Source organism: Thamnophis sirtalis, unplaced genomic scaffold (assembly GCF_051295495.1).
Source record: "Thamnophis sirtalis isolate CommonGarterSnake01/CBP01778 unplaced genomic scaffold, rThaSir2_p1.2 scaffold_3, whole genome shotgun sequence".
In the NCBI taxonomy this organism is placed as follows: Eukaryota; Metazoa; Chordata; class Lepidosauria; order Squamata; family Natricidae; genus Thamnophis; species Thamnophis sirtalis.
Genome location: NW_028261383.1, coordinates 173,035,984 through 173,057,281, shown reverse-complemented (window position 1 = coordinate 173,057,281; position 21,298 = coordinate 173,035,984). Strand labels below are relative to the sequence as shown.

Sequence of the window (21,298 nt, the reverse complement as noted above, 5' to 3'; positions counted from 1 at the left end):
GACAGTGTGCGGAATGTCACAATGGAGACAAGGGTGCTTTTCTACGAGAGTCGCACATAAATCAAGAGGCACAGGGTTTGTATCATGGCACTCCACCTGCCAGTTGCCAATTTTGACATCCCCCACTAGAGATGCTGTTTCCAGGAGAAAAAAAAAAAGGCGTGACAGAATGTAGTCCGAATTCCCGGGAGGGAGGGGGGGTGCATTCCAGAGGAACAAGGGACAATGCCGTTTAGATAATGTAGGAAGTTTATCACCCAGCCCTCTCCCAGAAAAAATGAAATATCCTAGGAAATATTGAAAAGGCAGAATATCTCTCTGGATGTGAAAAGAAAAACATGTTTTAAGAGACAGAATAGCTGCCTGTAGCTTCCTGCCCATCCCCACTTTGTCAATGGGCTATTAAGAAGGCCAAGCTAGTCCACTTTACATAATAAAGACTTCTCCACTTCAGCTCCGGGAAAGCATGATAATATTGGCCCCAACTGACCACGTGGCATCTGAGAACTCAACCAAACCTGGATTCAAAACACAGCCTAGAGAGCTGCCCCCTGCATGGCCCCATGGGAGTCTGACAACCAATCAGAATACATTTCTTACACAGGAACAGGAAACAGAGAGGTGGGACTGAACAGGTTATAAAAAGCCTAGCAAGCCCCTCCCTCAGCCCTTCTCTTCTTCCCCCACCAACACTGAAGCATGTGATCACCTTTTCTGTTCAGGGCTCAAGCCATGTGGTCCTGTCCACCAATAAAACCATCTTTCCAAGCAGCCTCCATGTCTCCAGTGTCTTTTCCCCCACTTGGAGCCGAACCCAGAAGGACATTTTCTTTCATCAATAGTTTGTGTAAAAGAAAGAAGGTGAAGATTACTCCTCCTTAATAGTTCCCAGACTATATGTTTTACAGGGCTAGTAACCTGCTTTAGTCTGACAAGATTCCGTCTGTAAGTGAGGAACAATAAAAGAAAATCTGCTTAGAAGAATCACAACATGTCTTTCTTGGCTGTTGGAACCAGACAGAGGGTGAGCGAAAGGACAATAATAATAAAGGATAATAATAATTCAATCAAATCAAAGCAAATTGTCAAACAGATAGCAAGCAAGACTCTTCCTTGGGTTGGAAAAAGACTTCTTGAAATGCTGTCTTCTGCCATGGACAACTTGCCATAGTGCCCGATGCAGACCGATCCCCAATTGTGAGCATTGCGCATAGTATCTAAATAGGCAATTGAGAAGCTGTCTGCATCCAGGAGTTTCCTTTCCTGCATTTTAATTTGGTGTCAATATCAGCACTGCATGCCTGTGCCTTTTAAGACACAAATGCATTACATATCAGTATCATGTTGGATAATTGGTCTTGCTTTTCAAAAAGAAAAAGAAAGAAAAAGAAATAACAACCCTAAACTATTTTTAAAATAAAATATAACCAGCCCAGCCCAGACTATTATTTTTGCCATCCAACAAAGTCTCAGCTCAGCTATCTAGCTAAACTAAGGGGCCAAAACATGGTTTATAGCAGGGACGTGCAGTCACTAGAGGCAGGGGAGGCGTGGCCTCACTAGTCATGAGGAAAAGGAAAGAATTTTAAAGAATTTCTTTAAAATAATTAAAGCCAAGGTAGTTGCTGCCAGATTCCAAGTCACAGTGACTTGGAGTCTGCTTAGTGTTAACTATAGGAGGAGGCGAGAGAACTAGGGGCCTCCTGTGCATAAGCAATTTTTCGTCTTTTAAGAGTTAAGCAAGGGTTAAAAAGCGAAAAAGTTCGTATGCAAAGGAGGCACGTGTTCTCTCGCCTCCTGTAGAGGGCATTTTTAGAGGCTTTTTAGAGTTCTCTGGGAGCAACTAGCTCAGCTTGACTCAGAGCTCTGGCCTTTCATGAGGGCAGAGTTGAAATCCTCTCTGAAACAGCTGGAAAAGGTGCGTGTGTGGGGAGGGGGGAGGAACTCAAAAAGTTTGATTGCATGCAGAACCCACGTTGCCTTTTCAAACACACACACACACACACACACACACACACAGAGAGACCCCTGGATAAAAGTATATAAGCCCAGCTTCACTGATTACAAGTTTGAAAAGGCAACGTGGCTCCACCTGCAATCAAAGGCTTGGATCGGAAGGCAGCAGGGGAAGGGAGGGGGGTATGGCAGAGGAGCTGCTTTCAAGCCTTTGGAAAATATAACCAATCCAACTTCTGTGTTTGTGTTTGTTTGAGAGTGAGTGAGTGAGAGAGGGATCCAACTTCTGTGTGTATGTGTATGCGTGTCTGTTTGAGAGAGGGGGGAGGGAGGGAGAGAGGGAGGAAGGAGGGGGAGGGAGAAGAAAAAGAATGAAGGAAAACTTATTTTGCAGGGGGGGGGAAATGCTGTCGCTTTAAATCAGAACTGAGCATGCCTGGCTGTGGAATTCTGGGAGTTAAAGTCCACAAGTCTAAAAAAATTGCTGCCTCACCAGCCATAAAGCTCACCGCACGTCACTGGTTTATAGTTGGTCAACAAACAAGAATCAAACAAGTTGCTTGCAACCTTTAAACACTAGTTTCTTTGCCAACTCTAGTTTGGTATAATATTAGAACTGAGAAGAAACTAACTGGAATAATTATTTCTAATGAACTTGCGATAGCTGTGGATTTTATTAAACGGAGGCTTTCCTTGGCTTAGACTCTGTAGCAGAATTCCGTACCTCAGCATTTCATTCAGGAACTCAGGAGGTGTACAAGTTTCTGCCATTTTATCCCCAAAGCTATCCTGAAAATTAGATTAAGCAGCAACAGGATTTACTGCAGTCACCCATTAAGCAAACACTTTGATCTTGGTTTCCCTCCATCGGACATTTGAAGCATTTCAACGTCTCCCAAAGATTCCCTGAAAGCTAGAAATAGTAAATCTGGCTTTTAATGAATGGTTTGATTAAAAGAGGAGTAGTGCTTGGTTATCAATATTCAACAATGTTTTTAGATCCACTTAAAACGCCTTTTCTAAACACTCTGCTGAACTGGCAAAATTCTTTTCTTCTTTTCCTTTTCATATGCATGTATAATTCTATTCAACACCTCCCCCCCCTGTTTTTTTTTTTAAATTCAAAAATATGCAGCGATATCACTTGTGCTGAATATGAGAAAGAAAACCTTGAATCTTGCTATCTGTGCATTGTAAATGAACCTTCTATCTACTGGAAATGTATTTATTTTTGTCAGGAGGCAAAGGAGGATGACTTCAGAGAGATTTCATTCTTGCATATATTGACACTGTTCATTTGGTGTTAAAGTTTATTCAGGAAATAGGGAAGAAAAATGGATTTAGCCTAGGGATCACACCAAAGTCTGCCCTAGATACACATATACACTCATAAAATACACAGGATCTGGTGGCAACAAAATTTCTAGGGTTCCTTTTACTACCAAAAATACACCTCAAGTTGTCCCAACAGTTGGCTGGAGCCAATGCCATCTTGAGACTTAAGGTTGGGGTGCTTATATATTCATAATATTCATAAATACTTTTGAGAATTGCTTTCTACAGGACAACCTCTGAGCTAGATGAAGGCAACAGTGTGAAGTCACAATGAACCCTAGTACTGAAATAAGCTTGTGCATGTAAAGGCAGGCCTCAGCTTTCAACATTCATTTAGTGGCAATTCAAAGTTATAATAGCATTGAAGAATCATTGTCATGACCATTTTTCACACTTACAACCACTGCAGGAGCCGTATGGTCACATCAGTGGTGGGATTCAAATAATTTAACAACCAGTTCTCTGCCCTAATGACCAGCTGGGTAGGCGGGGCTCGGTGGTCATGTGGTCATGTGGGTGTGGCCAACTCAATGTCACTCACGTCGATGGGCGCTTTGCAATGTAATAAGGATTAACCGGAGAGGCAGTTTCTGTAAGCAGGGCAATAAAGATGAGGCTAGAAACAACACCAGAATGTTTCCTTCCTGCCTTCCTTACAGGATTAGCCCTGTAAAGTGGGAAAAAACAAAATGAGATTTCTTCCAACAACCGGTTCTCCGAACTGCTTAGAAAGTTACCAACCGGTTCTCCCGAATAGGTGCGAACTGGCTGAATCCCACCACCGGGTCACATGATCAAAATTCAGCTCCTTAGCAACTAGCTCATATTTCAGACTGTTGCAGTGTCCTGGGATGATGTGATCCCTTTTTGTGACCTCACAAACAAAGTCCATGGGGAAGCCAGATTTACTTAACAACTGCGTCACTAATTCAACAACGGCAGTGATTCTCTTAACAGCTGTGGCAAGAAAGGTCATAGAATAGGGCAAAACTCACTTAACTGTCCCACTTAGCAAAAGAAATTTCGGGCACATTCGTGGTTGTAAGTCGAGACTACCTGTACTCTGAAGTCCCCCACATATGTTTTTCAGACTGAAACTGAATGGAAAAGGGGGGGGAAATCGAGCAAGCATGCAAAACATCATTGACTCTCAATGATTTGCTCCTTGGCCCATTCTTGGTGCCTTCCAGGTAGATTGGGAGTAAAAGCGTTGAAAAGCGTTCGGAGACTACAGCTAGTCCAGAATGCAGCCGCGCGAGCGATACTGGGTGTACCGAGATACACCCATATTACACCTGTCCTCCGTGAGCTGCACTGGCTACCAATTGGTCTCCGGACGCAATTCAAGGTGTTGGTTATTACCTTTAAAGCCCTACATGGCTTAGGACCAGCGTACCTGCGAGACCGCCTACTGCCACATACCTCCCAACGGCCGATAAGATCCCACAGATTGGGCCTCCTTCGGATACCGTCAGCCAGACAGTGTCGGCTGGCGGGCCCCCGGAGGAGAGCCTTCTCTGTGGCTGCTCCGACCCTGTGGAATCAGCTACCCCCAGAGGTCCGGACCTCACCCACTCTCATGGCCTTCAGGAAAGCTGTTAAAACCTGGCTGTTCCGGCAGGCCTGGGGCTGTTGACCTCATTGTTAAGGTCCAGCCCCGATTAGAACGAATGCGTGTTTGTGAATTTTAACTTATTCTTTTTATTTTTCCTTTCTTTTTCTCTTCCTTCTTTGTAAGCCACCCGGAGTCCTTCGGGATTGGGCGGCATATAAATTATAATAAATAATAAAATAATAATAATAATAAGAAGAAGTACCAGAATTCCCAGCAGGTTGTCAACTCATACATCCTACAAGGAGCTGAATTTTCAGTATTGAATGCTGTGATTTTCAGACGCAATTTAGGCACTCACAAAAATAAACCTTTACACCCTGATAAGGCAAGAAAGTTACATGATAGGATATCATTCTAATACATTTGCTTGCCATTACGGTCTTTCTCCTACAGCAAATCTTAATGCAAAGAATAGTACAGATGACTAGGAGATTATAATAAGTCGAATAACAGATTTAGAAGCCATGCCTGCTTTTAGTAAGTGATTACACCTAACTGATCTTAGCTGAGTTTGGATACTAAACATGTTTAATGTTTATTTCATTTTTATGCCGCCCTTTTCCCCCCCGAAGGGGGACTCAGGGCGGCTCACAACTCAAACCAGGGAAGGGGGATACAGACAATTAATAACAACACAAAAACAATACATAATTAAAACGCAACAATCATACCATTCGAGGAGGGGGGCAAAAGCTCTTTAGCCCCAGGCCTGTCGGAACAGCCAGGTTTTAAGGGCTTTGCGGAAGGCCTGGAGGGTGGTGAGGGTTCGAATCTCCACGGGGAGTTCGTTCCAAAGGGTCGGAGCAGCCACAGAGAAGGCTCTCCTCCGGGTAGTCGCCAGTCAACACTGGCCGGCGAATGGAATTCGGAGGAGGCCTAGTCTGTGGGATCTAATCGGTCTGGTGGAGGTAATTGGCAGCAGGCAGGTGTTTGGATAGAAGACCCACAACCCCAAACCCTAGGAATTCAAGTACTATAGGCTTGAATTGAAAGTTGCAAAAAATTTTCTGGAAAGGGCAATGGCAAACCACTTCCATATTGTAGCCATTAGCTGCATGGACATATTTACTATATATTATCAAAGCTACATGGACATGCCCACATAATCATCATGTATGTATTGAGGCCAGCTTGAAAATATATTTCTTATGACTTCTTTTTCTCATGGGGAGAAACTGCAATGTCTCTATTAATGCTGTGGTTTTCTCTATTTCTCTAACCTATCAAAGATCATTCAGAATATTGCTGCCATAGTTTTAAGGTGCTAAGTATTCCACTCACCTTTGTGCTTTCTGCAGATTTGATAAGCGCTGCTCCCACCCGGCCTCCTCCAACTCATTAATTTAAAATGTTACAGTGCTACAGGACATAAAAGCTGCCTGCCTTCTCAAAACTCATTTTAGCTGCAATATTCTGGGTATCAGTTGACCTCATAAAGTGCTTTTTAAGAAATCCGTGGAGCATCTCAGCATGCAGAATCAGCAGCTCAACACACTGAGCTGAGATAGATAGCAATAGCAATAGCAGTTAGACCTATATACCGCTTCATAGGGCTTTCAGCCCTCTCTAAGCGGTTTACAGAGTCAGCATATCGCCCCCACAGTCTGGGTCCTCATTTCACCCACCTCGGAAGGATGGAAGGCTGAGTCAACCTTGAGCCGGTGAGATTTGAACCGCCGAACTGCAGATAGCAGTCAGCTGAAGTGGCTGCAGTACTGCACTCTAACCACTGCGCCACCTCGGCTCTTCCCAACGGCCGATAAGATCCCACAGATTGGGCCTCCTTCGGATGCCGTCAGCCAGACAGTGTCGGCTGGCGGGCCCCCGGAGGAGAGCCTTCTCTGTGGCTGCTCCGACCCTGTGGAATCAGCTACCCCCAGAGGTCCGGACCTCACCCACTCTCATGGCCTTCAGGAAAGCTGTTAAAACCTGGCTGTTCCGGCAGGCCTGGGGCTGTTGACCTCATTGTTAAGGTCCAGCCCCGATTAGAATGAATGCGTGTTGTGAATTTTAACTTATTCTTTTTATTTTTCCTTTCTTTTTCTCTTCCTTCTTTGTAAGCCACCCAGAGTCCTTCAGGATTGGGCGGCATATAAATGTAATAAATAATAAAATAATAATAAGAAGAAGAAAGTACCAGAATTCCCAGCAGGTTGTCAACTCATACATCCTACAAGGAGCTGAATTTTCAGTATTGGATGCTGTGATTTTCAGACGCAATTTAGGCACTCACAAAAATAAACCTTTACACCCTGATAAGGCAAGAAAGTTACATGATAGGATATCATTCTAATACATTTGCTTGCCATTACGGTCTTTCTCCTACAGCAAATCTTAATGCAAAGAATAGTACAGATGACTAGGAGATTATAATAAGTCGAATAACAGATTTAGAAGCCATGCCTGCTTTTAGTAAGTGATTACACCTAACTGATCTTAGCTGAGTTTGGATACTAAACATGTTTAATGTTTAATGTTTATTTCATTTGTATGCTGCCCTTTTCCCCCCCAAGGGGGACTCAGGGCGGCTCACAACTCAAACCAGGGAAGGGGGATACAGACAATTTAACAACAACACAAACAATACATAATTTAAAAAGCGCAACAATCATACCATTCGAGGTGGGCTGTAAGTCTTTAGCCTCAGGCCTGTCGGAACAGCCAGGTTTTAAGGGCTTTGCGGAAGGCCTGGAGGGTGGTGAGGGTTCGAATCTCCACGGGGAGTTCGTTCCAGAGGGTCGGAGCAGCCACAGAGAAGGCTCTCCTCCGGGTAGTCGCCAGTCGACACTGGCCGGCGAATGGAATTCGGAGGAGGCCTAGTCTGTGGGATCTAATCGGTCTGGTGGAGGTAATTGGCAGCAGGCAGGTGTTTGGATAGAAGACCCACAACCCCAAACCCTAGGAATTCAAGTACTATAGGCTTGAATTGAAAGTTGAAAAAATATTCTGGAAAGGGCAATGGCAAACCACTTCCACATTGTAGCCATTAGCTGCATGGACATATTTACTATATATTATCAAAGCTACATGGACATGCTCACATAATCATCATGTATGTATTGAGGCCAACTTGAAAATATATTTCTTATGACTTCTTTTTCTCATGGGGAGAAACTGCAATCTCTCTATTAATGCTGTGGTTTTCTCTATTTCTCTAACCTATCAAAGATCATTCAGAATATTGCTGCCATAGTTTTAAGGTGCTAAGTATTCCACTCACCTTTGTGCTTTCTGCAGATTTGATAAGCACTGCTCCCACCCGGCCTCCTCCAACTCATTAATTTAAAATGTTACAGTGCTACAGGACATAAAAGCTGCCTGCCTTCTCAAAACTCATTTTAGCTGCAATATTCTGGGTATCAGTTGACCTCATAAAGTGCTTTTTAAGAAATCCGTGGAGCATCTCAGCATGCAGAATCAGCAGCTCGACACACTGAGCTGAGATAGATAGCAATAGCAATAGCAGTTAGACTTATATAGCGCTTCATAGGGCTTTCAGCCCCCTCTAAGCGGTTTACAGAGTCAGCATATCACCCCCACAGTCTGGGTCCTCATTTCACCCACCTGGGAAGGATGGAAGGCTGAGTCAACCTTGAGCCGGTGAGATTAGAACCGCTGAACTGCAGATAACAGTCAGCTGAAGTGGCCTGCAGTACTGCACCCTAACCACTGTGCCACTTCGGCTCCTTTTTAGATCCATCTCAGTGGTCAGCAGGTCCTTATCGCAACCAAGGGGCTCTGCAGTTTGATAGTTAGAAAGACTGGCAAGCACCGTGTGCTGTGCAGGTAGTCCTCGCTTAGCAACTGCCTCAAATAGTAACTGCTCGATAGTGCTAAAGCAACTTAGCAAGCAGTCCTCACATTTACAACCTTCCCAACATCTCTCTGCTTTTATTTTCACTCACTGATTCATAGCATGCTCAAAGAGAAATAATGCCGAAGGGAAGCATGAAGCAAAAGAAAAACTGAAGCAAAATTGTAAACACAGCCATGGCCATGTGATTTGTACTTAGCAACCGTTCCTCTTAACAACCAAAGTTGCCCTTTTCCAATGGCAGTTGCTAAACAAGGACCTCCTCTAGGGCAGTGGTAGTCAACCTGGTCCCCACCGCCCACTAGTGGGCGTTCCAGCTTTCCTGGTGGGCGGTAGGGGTTTGCTGTAACTCTGCTTTATAAATTTTATAAAGTAAAGTTATTTCCCTACTTTATAAATCACCGTTTCTGTGGAACCGTTGGGCGGTTAGAAAATTCTACTACTAACAGAGATACAAAAGTGGGTGGTAGGTATAAAAAGGTTGACTACCCCTGGTTTAGACCATTCTCCCACTTCTTCAAAGTCCAACTTTTGCTTTCATAGAGGGTCACAAGAAATACCATTGCTTGCACTATTTTGATCTTTGCGGATACAGTAGACGCATCACGGCAAGTGAATATCTTTTCCAAGGCCTTCGTGGCTGCTCTTCCAAATGCAACGTGTTATTGTTCTTAGCTGTTTTGCTCCAATTTTAAAATTATACCCATCTTCTTTCAGTCCAACTTGAAGTCAGTCTTGGCTATGAAGAACTAATCGGACTAGCAGAAATGGATGGGTTGTTCCACTGTTTCATTTTGATTTCTTAAGCCATACAGTCCAATTAAGTTTTCCTTAATATTTCCAACCTTGCCATTCCAGTCCCCAATCCCCAATCACAAGCAGCACAGTTCTGGGTTCAAATTTCCAATCCGTTTTGAAAGTTTACGGTGACATTTTGGAGCAGACACTAAACTCCTGCTCTGTCTAGCCTGCCATAAACAATAGAAGTGAGGTTGCAGTTCCAATAAGGGAGCTTCAGATCGATATCTCAGCAACCCTAGTTCATGGCTTCAGGGAGCCTTCTTGCTGCCTTCTCCCCAAACAACCTCACCTAGACAGACCACCAGTAATGAGCAGCTTGCGAGGATAAGAGCCGAGGTGGCACAGTGGTTAAATGCAGCACTGCAGGCTACTTCAGCTGACTGCAGTTCTGCAGTTCGGCTGTTCAAATCTCACCGGCTCAAGGTTGACTCAGCCTTCCATCCTTCCGAGGTGGGTAAAATGAGGACCCGGATTGTTGTTGGGGGCAATATGCTGACTCTGTAAACCGCTTAGAGAGGGCTGAAAGCCCTATGAAGCGGCATATAAGTCTAACTGCTATTGCTATAAAATGTACACATGCATATTTTCTACCTAATCCAGTCCTCCAGGAAAGGATGGGACACCTGTCCTGCATTTTGCTGGAGGTCAGGAAGTCTTTGACTTACAACCACAATTGAGCCCAACATTTGTGCTGTTAAGCAAGACAATTGTTAAGTGAGTTTTGTCCCGTTTTGCGATCTTTCTTCCCACAATTATTAAGTTGTTGGTCAGAAGATTGCAAAAGGTGATCACATGACCTCAGATTGCGCTGCAACCATCGTAAATTTAAGACAGCTGCCAAGCATCTGAATTTTGATCATATGATTGTGCCCTTCATGGTTTAGGACCTGGCTACCTGAGAGACCACCTCCTGCCACTTACCTCCCAACGACCAACAACATCGCACAGGTTGGGCCTCCTCCGGGTGCCGTCAGCCGGACAATGCCGGCTGGCGACTCCCCGGGGGAGGGCCTTCTCTGTTGCTGCGCCGGCCCTGTGGAACGATCTACCTGCAGAGATCCGGACCCTTCCCACTCTCTCGGCCTTCCGTAAAGCCGTCAAGACCTGGCTGTTCCGGCAGGCCTGGGGCTGTTGACTGATATCCAGCCCCGTTTAGATGGAATGGATGACATGAATTTTAATACTGTATTTTTATTTTTTATCTCTATTTTTTAAAATTAAATGTTTCTTGTCTGTTGTGAGCCGCCCAGAGTCCCTATGGGAGTGGGCGGCATACAAATCCTAATAAACTTGAAACTTGGATGCTGCCATTTTCATAGGTGTGAAAACAGCCATCAATTATTTTTTTTCAGTGCCGTTGTAACTTCAAACAGTCATTAAACAAATGGTTGTAAGTTGGTTGGTTGGTTCACTGCACCTGTTCACTGAAATAAAAATTCCAGGGTTACATCCTAATAGAATATATTGGAAGTGGTTTTTTAAACATTTTTCTCTAAGGGCTATTTCTCATTCTTTTGGAATGGAAATTAATTGGTCTTCTAATACTTTTTGTACTTCCTCTTGCTGGAACAATTCTACTTCATTGTGGCACATAATGGTCAAATCCTGATGATTTCAGTGCTGCCCTTAAATTTCAACATACTGCTGTTCGCTCGTGACCCGTCAAAAGCGCGAACGTCATAAGCGCGCCGACAACACCGCGGCGCTAAAACCGCGGTTTCAAAAGCGCGCCGACAACAGCGCGCCGACAGAAGCGCGATTTCATTTAAGGTAAGATTTACAGTTAGGTTTAGGGTTAGGTTTAGGGTTAGGTTTAGGGTTAGGTTGAGGGTTAGGTTGAGGGTTAGGTTTAGGGTTAGGTTGAGGGTTAGGTTGAGGGTTAGGTTTAGGGTTAGGTTGAGGGTTACGTTACAGCGCGCTTCTGTCGGCGCGCTTTTGTCGGCGCGCTTTAGGGCTAATTAGTCGCTCATTCATCGCGCGGTTTTGTCACCGCGCTTTAGACACCGCGGTTTAGTCAGGCGCGCTTTTGTTGCGCGCGCATTTGTGGTGGAACCCTGTTCGCATAATTGAGTATCATATAATAATCATAAGCGAATTCATTTTTGTTTTTGTTTTTCGTTCAAAAATAGCTCTTTTCAAAGCACTGAATAAAAGGAGGGCAGCTAATGAGGTGTTTCAAATCACCAGCATTAAATACATTTGAGGCAGCCCTCTTCCTCTCAACAATTCTGTGAAATTAATAAAAGAAAGGGGTTAAAAAAAATAAACAACTCCCCACCCCCCACCCCCCCAAAAAAGCCAACCTCTGAAATAAGCATCGAAAGAAAAGCAAGAAACGCAGAAAGGTAAATATCTCTATTTTCTCACTTGCGAGATGTAAGTATTGCATAATAAGTCCTAGGGCAAGCAGTAAGAGAAATCCTGAATCCAAGTGAAAGAATTTATATTTCTGGCTTCTGCAAAATCTAGATGGCCAGAATCCACAGACAAGTACATTTTAGTTGTATTATGAATTTTCTCAAGCTAATATCTAAACCAACCTACGGAAGCAAGGAGAGAAGGAGAGGAAGGAAGAAAGAAAACATGTTTACAATGTTGTCAGATTGGCCTCCAAGGGCTTCTTCTAAGAGCTTTGGCACAGGTTGTTTCCATTGCAGATTTTTGCTGCTCTGTATTTCCTAACAATGAAGCAGGGAGACGGGTACCATGCAACCTTAGGAATCAACCTTCCCTGATACGTCAACCCATTGGTATTGATCTACCGATTTTATTCCCCCCCCACATCTGGAAAGTACCTATTTAGGAAAGGCTGCTTTCTGAAGCAAGACAAGAAACCAGAAGGATGTGTAGAGGAGAAAGATCTCATAATCCCTTTCAAAAAAACCAAAAAAATTCAATAGTTTTATATCTCACCAGTGGACAGTGAGAAGAAAGACACATTTTGCCGCTGAGAAAAGCAATAGGATAGAAATAACAGAAGGAAAAAGCAGGGAAAGTATTTCAAAATTAAAGAGAGAGAAACAAGAACAGGTTACCAAACACTGGGAAGTGTCCAGCAAGAAAGCCTAAAATATGATGATGACGTGATGATGATGATGATGATGTGAATCTCAGCATGGGAAATCTCAGAGGGGCAGGAATTGTGGGTTAAGGTGCTGGATGAGAAATGGGAAGACCAAACTCCCTCCCCTCAGCTGTGGATATTTTCGGTTGACTTAAGTGTCTTTGGCCATATCTATCTCATCCATCACCATGTTGATCTCATGATCTCATGAGATGGATCTCATCCATCACCATGTTGATCTCATGAGATCTCAATGATCTCATTACCATGTTCCCCATGGTATGAGATCCTCGTCAAAGACCCTTCCCATCCATAGAGCAATGGCGGCTACTGGAGAGAAGGCCTTTTTCGTGGTGACATCTTGGCTTTGAAACCATCTACCCCAAAGGTATCTCTTGGCATCACCCTTTAGTTTCTTGGGATAATTTGATTTTTTTGTTGTTGTTTTTAATCTGCTTTTATCAAATAGCTTTTCAAAAAGTTAATTGGGAATATTCTTTTCTAATGCTTTAAACATTTTATTGTAACTCACATTTAAACGCATTGCAAGGACAGTGCATCCAAATAAAATATAAATTACATAGAATTAAATAATCCTTCATTACACATCCCTCCTCCCATTCTTCCTTTCCTACAAGCATTCGGGCCACACTGTACTTAGAACCTTAAGTTCCTAGACCTGCCATTTTAATGTTATAAAACGTTCTCTGCACTTAGGGAATGACTGTCCGGCATTTCTGTGGCCTCCCAATCTCTTATTCTCCTACTGGTCTGAACCCTTGCGGGAAGCCAGGTGGAAGATTCGGGGGTTCAACCGTTCACTTCTGCCCCAGCAGATGGGATGGAGAAGAAAGGCAGAATTCACCTCTTTCCCAGGCAACCATCTCAGCAACCAATTGCAAAATGGGGAGCCACCATCTCAAATCCCCCCCAGAACTTGGGCTCCTTCGCAACCACAATTCCCATCATCCTGGCAACGATAGCCCCAGGGCGGCACAGCCTGCTTTATTTGGAGACACTTATTTGGCAGAAGATGGCCTGATTCCTCTCTACCCCCCCCCCACCCCAAATTTGGCTGTTCCTACTTGGCTTCCATACCGCCACTGCTGCAGGTAGCCCCCCCCCCCCCCGCCTTCTACCCCCCGGTTTTCTCTCCCTGCGTCAGCACAATGTTTCGTTTGTTTGGGTCTGGAGCTCAAGCAGGCGACCCCCTCGGCTCCAGCCTTCCCGTCCCGGCAGGTGAGCCGCCTGCCGACGGGTTGGCCCCCCCACACACACACACCTGTGCCCTGCAGAAAGATGAAGTCATGATCGCCTCTCCGCCCGGAGGTTCCCTCTGGGATGGCGGAGGAAGGCAGAGGCGGAGGAGAGATGTCGCCGCCGCCGCTGCTCTGCCCTCTCTAATCCTCTCTAGCCAGGGCGCAGTGGCGGCGCCGGCATTAATGCGACCTCGGCCGGTGGGGCGAGGATTTCTTGGGCTGGGGGGCCCTGATAGCGGGGAAGCAGGCAGGCTAAGCGCGGGATCCGCCGAGCGCTCTTTACCTGGAGCCTCCGCCGGCGAATGATCCCGGAATCGTCCATCGTTTCCCGGCGGCGCCAAGGGCTCGCCCCATCGATTCGCCGCGTCTCCCGCAGCCGAGGGGAGCTTCCCCCGCGCAGCCCGCGCTCTGCAAGGCCCCGGCAGGAGTGGGGCCGGCCGCAGAGGCTGGAGCGCAGGGCGGGGCTGCCCAGGTGGGCTGCGCGGATCGGTCGCCTTGCCTCCCAGCGGCGGCTGGCGGGGACGATCGGCCGGCTCTCCGGGGCACCTCGCCTCCGGCACGCTCGCCTTTCTTCGGATGTTGCCAAGGGCTCCGGGGCCCGAGTTGGAGGGAGCCACACACTGCGCCCTTTCTGGCTCTCCGCCAACCAGCGCGGCGTGGAAGGCTGCAAGGAGCTGCAAAGCGGCCCGCGAGGAGGTGGAGAAAGAGAGGCGAGGGCGGCCCTGCCTTGCCCCTCCTCGGCTCCCAGCTCTTGGCGCCGCGGGCGGGGTTGGCGCACTCCCGCCGGCTACCGCCAAGCCGACCTTGGTGGCCAAGCAAGCCACGAAAGATGCGGCGCCCCCCTAGCCCGCTCGGGTTCCGCTCCTGGTGCTCTTTCGATGCAACCTACTGGGTCTTTCTCGGAGGGCAGCTCTGGGATGGAATCCGGCGCGTTCCCTCTTCCCAATTATTTCAACTCAAGATCCTCAATGAGAACCAGAAACTTTCTTTCCTTTGGTGACAGGAGGGAGGACGTTAGAGCCGACCCTTGCCTACCTTAACGTTAGTAGTAGCAGTAGCAGTAGCAGTTAGACTTATATAGCGCTTCATAGGGCTTTCAGCCCTCTCTAAGCGGTTTACAGAGTCAGCATATCGCCCCCAACAATCCGGGTCCTCATTTCACCCACCTTGGAAGGATGGAAGGCTGAGTCAACCTTGAGCTGGTGAGATTTGAACCGCTGAACTGCAGATAGCAGTCAGCTGAAGTGGCCTGCAGTGCTGCATTTAACCACTGCGCCACCTTGGCTCTTACGGGACATTAATTCAAAGTGGGCTTTAATTTCCATATGAATCATTGGACAAGATCTGATTACTGCAGAGAGAGGCTGGGAAGCGGCAGTCTGCCTCCACCAAACCCAATGGAGTCAGACCCTATTTCTGGGAAACGGTGGGATCCTGTTATGTTTTATGGGACACCAATTCAGGCCTCCGTTGTAGCTCCCTGTTGTATTCACGTGGCCAAGGGCAGAGCCTTTTTCCTGGTGAAATGAGGCGGTCTGGTTGGTTTTGTTACTCTGCCAATCCCTGCCACAGAATTGCAGCTACAACAGCCCATGTGCCAGGAAAACCAAGAAGATAAGGATAGGTTAAGTATACTGATATGGAAGCATAAATACCATCAAGATTGGAGTTTGCTCAGAACCAATGAGAGGAAGAGTGGGAAACAGAAGAGAGAAGAAAGATGGGAAGGGAAGGATAGGAGAGAGGGTAAGCGGGGGAAGATGAGGAGGATAAGGAGGAGTGGAATGTAGAGAGAGGAGAAGGAGAAGGGAAGGGGAAGTAGAGTAGGAAAGGATGATGGAGGGAAGAAAGGAGGTAGGAGAGAGGTAGAAGAAAGAGGTGAATGGAGAGCAGAAGAGCCAATAAGGGTCTCTTCTTAGATTGCTCTATAGTGGCTGATATTTTGATTTTTTTTAACTACAGCTTGCAAAAGTCAAGAAAGCAGGGCTTAGAAAATCATCTAACCTGGAAAGACAGTGCATTTCATACGTAAGGTTGCAATGCCAAACTTGAGTCAAAAAGTAAGAAATACTAAGGGATATGTGGGCTTGCTCTAAGCACTCAACCTGAGGTTACTTTCTGTTGTGGCCCAGCAGGAGCCGTTGGAGCTGCCACCTGAAGCCCCTCGTAGGGCTTTCAGCCCTCTCTAAGCGGTTTACAGAGTCAGCATATCGCCCCCACAGTCTGGGTCCTCATTTTACCCACCTCGGAAGGATGGAAGGCTGAGTCAACCTTGAGCCGGTGAGATTAGAACCACCGAACTGCAGATAACTGTCAGCTGAAGTGGCTGCAGTACAGCACTCTAACCACTGCGCCACCTCGGCTCTTCTATTACTGGTAGTATTCTTTGTAACCCAAACATCATATGGTAACCTTGGATGTCATTTCATAGTCTTACATAATAAAAAAGAATGAACCATATAAATATATGTAGAGGTAAATTTCCTGTGGACATATCTTCTAAACAGAAAATTTGTTTGGTTTAAACCAAAAACACAGCAAAATGCATTTAATTTTGTCCAAAACAAGAATTGGAAGAACAAAGAATTGATATAGGATGGTTTAAACAAATGCAAATACAAACAAGATATGAGAAAGATGTTAAAGAGTGTGGTTTTAATACGGAAAACTCAGAATTAGATAGGATACTTATGGGAACAGGTGAAAAAATGATTTAAAAATCGTACCGTTATCTATTTAGAATATACCTAGAAGAAGAAGAGGTTAAAGAAACAATGATAAGATGGACAAAAAACTTTGGATATACCATAGAACTAGAAAAACGGCAACAACTATGGGAAAGGAATTATAATCTGACAATGGTGATATCATATAAAGAAAATGTATATAAAATATTTTATAGATGGCACATGACACCTGAAAGATTAGCAAAAATGTTTAAGGATAAATCAGCTAAATGTTGGGAATGTCATCAATTGCCGGGAGCGTATTATCATATGTGGTGGATGTGTAGGGATGCAAAAAGCTATTGGGTTAAAATGCAAACATGGTTAGAGAAAATGATACATAAACCTGTGGAGTTTAAGCCAGAGATATTTTTATTGGATATTCTACCAGAGAAATATAGTAAAGAAGATTAATATTTGATTGTACAAATAATAAGAGCAGCCAGAATTGTATTTGCACAAAACTGGAAAGCAGACAAAATCCCATCGGAAGGGGAGGTAATAATGAAGATATTACATTGTGCAGAAATGAATAGGTTGACATTGAGCGTGGCATGACATAAGCGCGAACGTCAAAAGCGCACCGACAAAACCGCGGCGCTAAAACCGTGATGTCAAAAGCGCACCGACAACAGCGCGCCGACAGAAGCGCGATTTAAGTTAAGGTAAGGTTTAGGGTTAGGTTAGGGTTAGGGTTAGGGTTAGGTTTAGGGTTAAGTTTAGGGTTATTTTTAGGGTTATGTTACAGCGTGCTTCTGTTGGCGGCGCGCTTCAGCGCTCATTCGTCTCCGCGGTTTTGACGGCGTGGTTTTGACGGCGCGGTTTTGACGGCGCGGTTTTGTCACCGCGGTTTAGTCACACACGCTTTTGTCATTCGCGCATTTGTGGTGGAACCGACATTGAGAATAAAGGACAAGGAAGAATCAGTGTACTACAGGACATGGGGGTGATTTTATGAGTGGCTTGAAAAAAGATATAAATAGAGGGGGGAAAGGAACAAAACATGAAATAAGTATCTCAGATGATACATGATTAATATAGGGCAGTGTTTCTCAACCTTGGCAACTTGAAGATGTCTGGACTTCAATTCTAGGACTTGAAGTCCAGACATCTTCAAGTTGCCAAGGTTGAGAAACACTGATATAGGGGAAGGGGAAATAAAATATCAAAATGTAAATATACAGGCGGAAAAATATGAATTGACATATGTTAAATAACAATTGTAAGAATGTATATCTAAGAATGAATTTAAAAGGAAAAATAAAAAACTTTTTACAAAAAAAAAATTGTCCAAAACAAAATGAAAATTCTATACCTTTTAATCTGGAATATGAGGATATTCATTTACTGCACAAACTGTGGATGTACTAATAGTACGTTTAGATTTTTTTATTGGAAAAATTCCTCACACTTATGTTCCTGCCAAGGGAATCATAATTTTATCAGTGATTGCTTTTCTGGTTTTTCTGAAGGGGGGCATTGGAGAGATTGAAAGGGATGAAGGGCTGAAAAAGTTTATATTTGGAGAAGATGATAAGCAGAGTATTACCATTTTATGAAAGGCATAGATTTATGATGCTCTATATCCATCATGAAGATTTAATATAGTGTGTTTGCGTGTGTGTAATAAGATTATTTGGAAAAAAAGAGAAAAATATCTACTAGAAGATATGTCAGGAGAAAGTAAGAGTAAAGGTAATGTATAAAAATCCAAATATGTATTTTTGAAAAGTACTGTATGTCCTCCCATTTCCTGGATACAGCTCATTCATTTCAAGTCACACCAATAGAAGCAGAAGGAACTGAATGAAGTTCCCTGAATTCCCCAAAGCAATTCAGACTAACAACAGCTCAACTTTCCTCTGGAGAAAGAATCAACTTTATTGCCAAAGGGCTTCCTAAAGAAATTTCCCAAACACTTGATTCTTATTGTATATATTTAACATTTGAATAAGGCAATAGAATAGATTCATGAAAAGCATAAATAGGTACAAATCCATTAAGGCGTTATCAAGAGTTGATTTGATTTGGAAACATTTGGATCTCATCTGACATTTTAGGGTCTCCAAGTGATATTGGCTGGGGAGTATACTGGGAAATCAGAAAGTATGCCTCTGATGACATACCTGTCATCATGGGTGGACCTCACCAGTCAAAATAATTTTGAGGCAGAGAACTCTGGGCGGTTTCAAAGGATTACTTTCTTAATTCAATTTATTTCCATGTTTAGTGAAACAGAACCAAAACTTTCCCATCCTTTCCTTCTTTGAATTGTTTAGTTATTTTTTGGGGGGGAAACATGATTTCATACTGATTTTTTGGGGTCTCATCTATAAATTGTTTGGTGAACAAAAAATAAAGAGGGTGGGGAACCTATATTTGCAATATACTTATATCGTCCCTCAGAGAGTAACCAATATTACTTTTTCTATTATTTCAATTTTGTAACTATGAACACTATACAACACCAGTATTATTTAATAATCACTTTCCATTATTGGGTTTTCTATATTCTCAGCTATAAAATATTGCAATGAATACAGCTTATTAGTACTGAATAAACCATTCTTCAATAATTTTCAGGGTATTTTCTCTTACAGATATCCCAATCTATACATATATAATAGATATTTTCTTTGTGTTTATAATAATTTACATTTTCTGCTACTTCTTTTATTCAAGTTTTTCTAAGGTCATCTAGTTTCCCCCCCCCCCCCAGGTATCTGGTTAATCATTTACATGTATTTATTCAAATTCCCTTTGTTTCCGCTTTAGAAAAGAATATCAGGTCCTTAAAATTGGTTAAATGGCCCTCAAATGACTCTTCTCAGTCAATTAGCATTCAGATTATTATTATTTGCCTGCCTCTCTTATAAGGAAATTCTTATTTGGGTCACTGAACATTAAGGTAGGTGTTATTGTTTTCCATTGGGGGCCTACAATGTAATTTTCTTTGTATCTACACTTTTAACAGCTATATAGTGAAAAGGTGTCTTATAACACGAATGTATCTTTATTAAAGTGAACATTATTATTATGCTTTGAATTAATCTTTTTTCCTAATTGCATTTGATAGAGGTTTGACTGGCAGAGGAATAACAAAAATGATAGGAGCATTAATGGTTAGTATCCCTCTGCATATTTTAAATTTGAAACTCCAACCATTAATTTTTATTTGCATACTGATAGTTATGATTGTATGCATGGCTAGTAAATGTCCCCAACCTCTGTATTTTAACAAATTTTGATGCATCAGTAATTTTCTGACATCGAAACAAATTAAAGTAACACGTACATCTAATAAACTATACTGTGTTCACTTGGAATCTGTTTCCCCCCTTTTAACAATTCTTGTTTTATCTCCTCCCTTAATTCTACCCATATTTCCTTTGCTTCTGTTCATTTGTATCTCTCTTTTAGTGGCATCTGCTGTTTGTATCTTAATGCTCTATTCATTGTTTATATTTTTATTTCACTAATATGTGCCTTCATAGAGTCTCAGGTGAGTTGCAAATAGCCATTGTGTCAAAATAGAAGTATAATCAATTTGTGTATCTATTGGCTCCCTACAAAAGAGCGAAACATCAATGAATTCATGACTTGTCAATACATTTTTAAAGGAGTATCGTATTTTTTAATTGATGTTACTGTCTGCTATTAAATCAAAAACTTCTCTGGAAAACCATATCTCTCTCTTTTTTTTAAAATTCTTTTTTTTTTCAAAGTTGATTGTAAGAAATTCCATTACTGTAGTTTGAATTCTGAATTAATGACTTTCATATTTCCGGTACTAAAAATACCTTCCTTTTTGATCTTGGATTTCATTTTTCAATACCAGTCAAGGGTCCTTTGTTATGAAACCTGACACTATCCTTGATTTTAAATGGCTTAAAGCTGCACAAGATCTTCCCATGAGCCATTTATCGGTTTATCTGTTATTTTTCTTATAGTAGGCTTCTATTTTGAGCTCTTAGAGGAAATGTGGGGGGTTTATTTATGGAACCTCCTCTCCCCAGTTATGCCTGCTCATTCCATCAAGTCTGCCAGGACAGGAATGCCTTGTGGGGGGGTCCTGTCCAGGGAGGAACCCAGGAAGAGAGCCTTTGATGCTCTGGCACCCACATTTGCAAAATCACCCTTCCCTCTGATTTGATGTGGCACCCAACTCAGCTGGCCTTCCATAAAGCCTTCAAAACCTAGTTGTGTTACTGAGCTTGGGAGATCTGGATGTGTGCCAGAGCCTGTGAAATGGTGGTGTGGATTTGTTCCTGGCTGGTTTTGGTTATTACATTGGCTATCAATTATGTAAGCATTATTTCAATTTCTATTTTATGTTATTTCATGGGGTTTTACATTGTTAATTACCCAAAGTCATAGATTTGAGAGGAGCAATCATATAAATTAAATAAATATATTTACCTCCTTAACCTTCATGAATACAATAGATCAGTGTTTCTCAACCTTGGCAACTTGAAGATGTCCGGACTTCAACTCCCAGAATTCCCCAGCCAGCATTCGCGAATGCTGGCTGGGGAATTCTGGGAGTTGAAGTCCGGACATCTTCAAGTTGCCAAGGTTGAGAAACACTGCAATAGATCACTTCATTTTGTTTTGTTTTTTAAAGAACATTCAGCTAAAATAAGTGTGATGGAATGTGCACTTTGAATCAGTGGATCAAAGTGGTAGCAACACACAGCTTTCCCAGGGAGGAGGCAGTAAATCTTGTCC

The 21,298-nt window shown here is 43.4% G+C and overlaps 1 non-coding gene across 1 annotated transcript in view; it reads right to left on the bottom strand.

The window, feature by feature from the left end:
• The window catches only part of LOC106546787 (uncharacterized), a 50,424-nt gene extending 35,907 nt beyond the window's left edge, over window positions 1-14,517 (bottom strand). The window contains exon 1 of the transcript XR_015696082.1: window positions 14,128-14,517. This is a non-coding gene — a transcript (uncharacterized LOC106546787). The remainder of the gene's footprint in view (window positions 1-14,127) is intronic.
• Window positions 14,518-21,298: the final 6,781 nt, after the last annotated feature.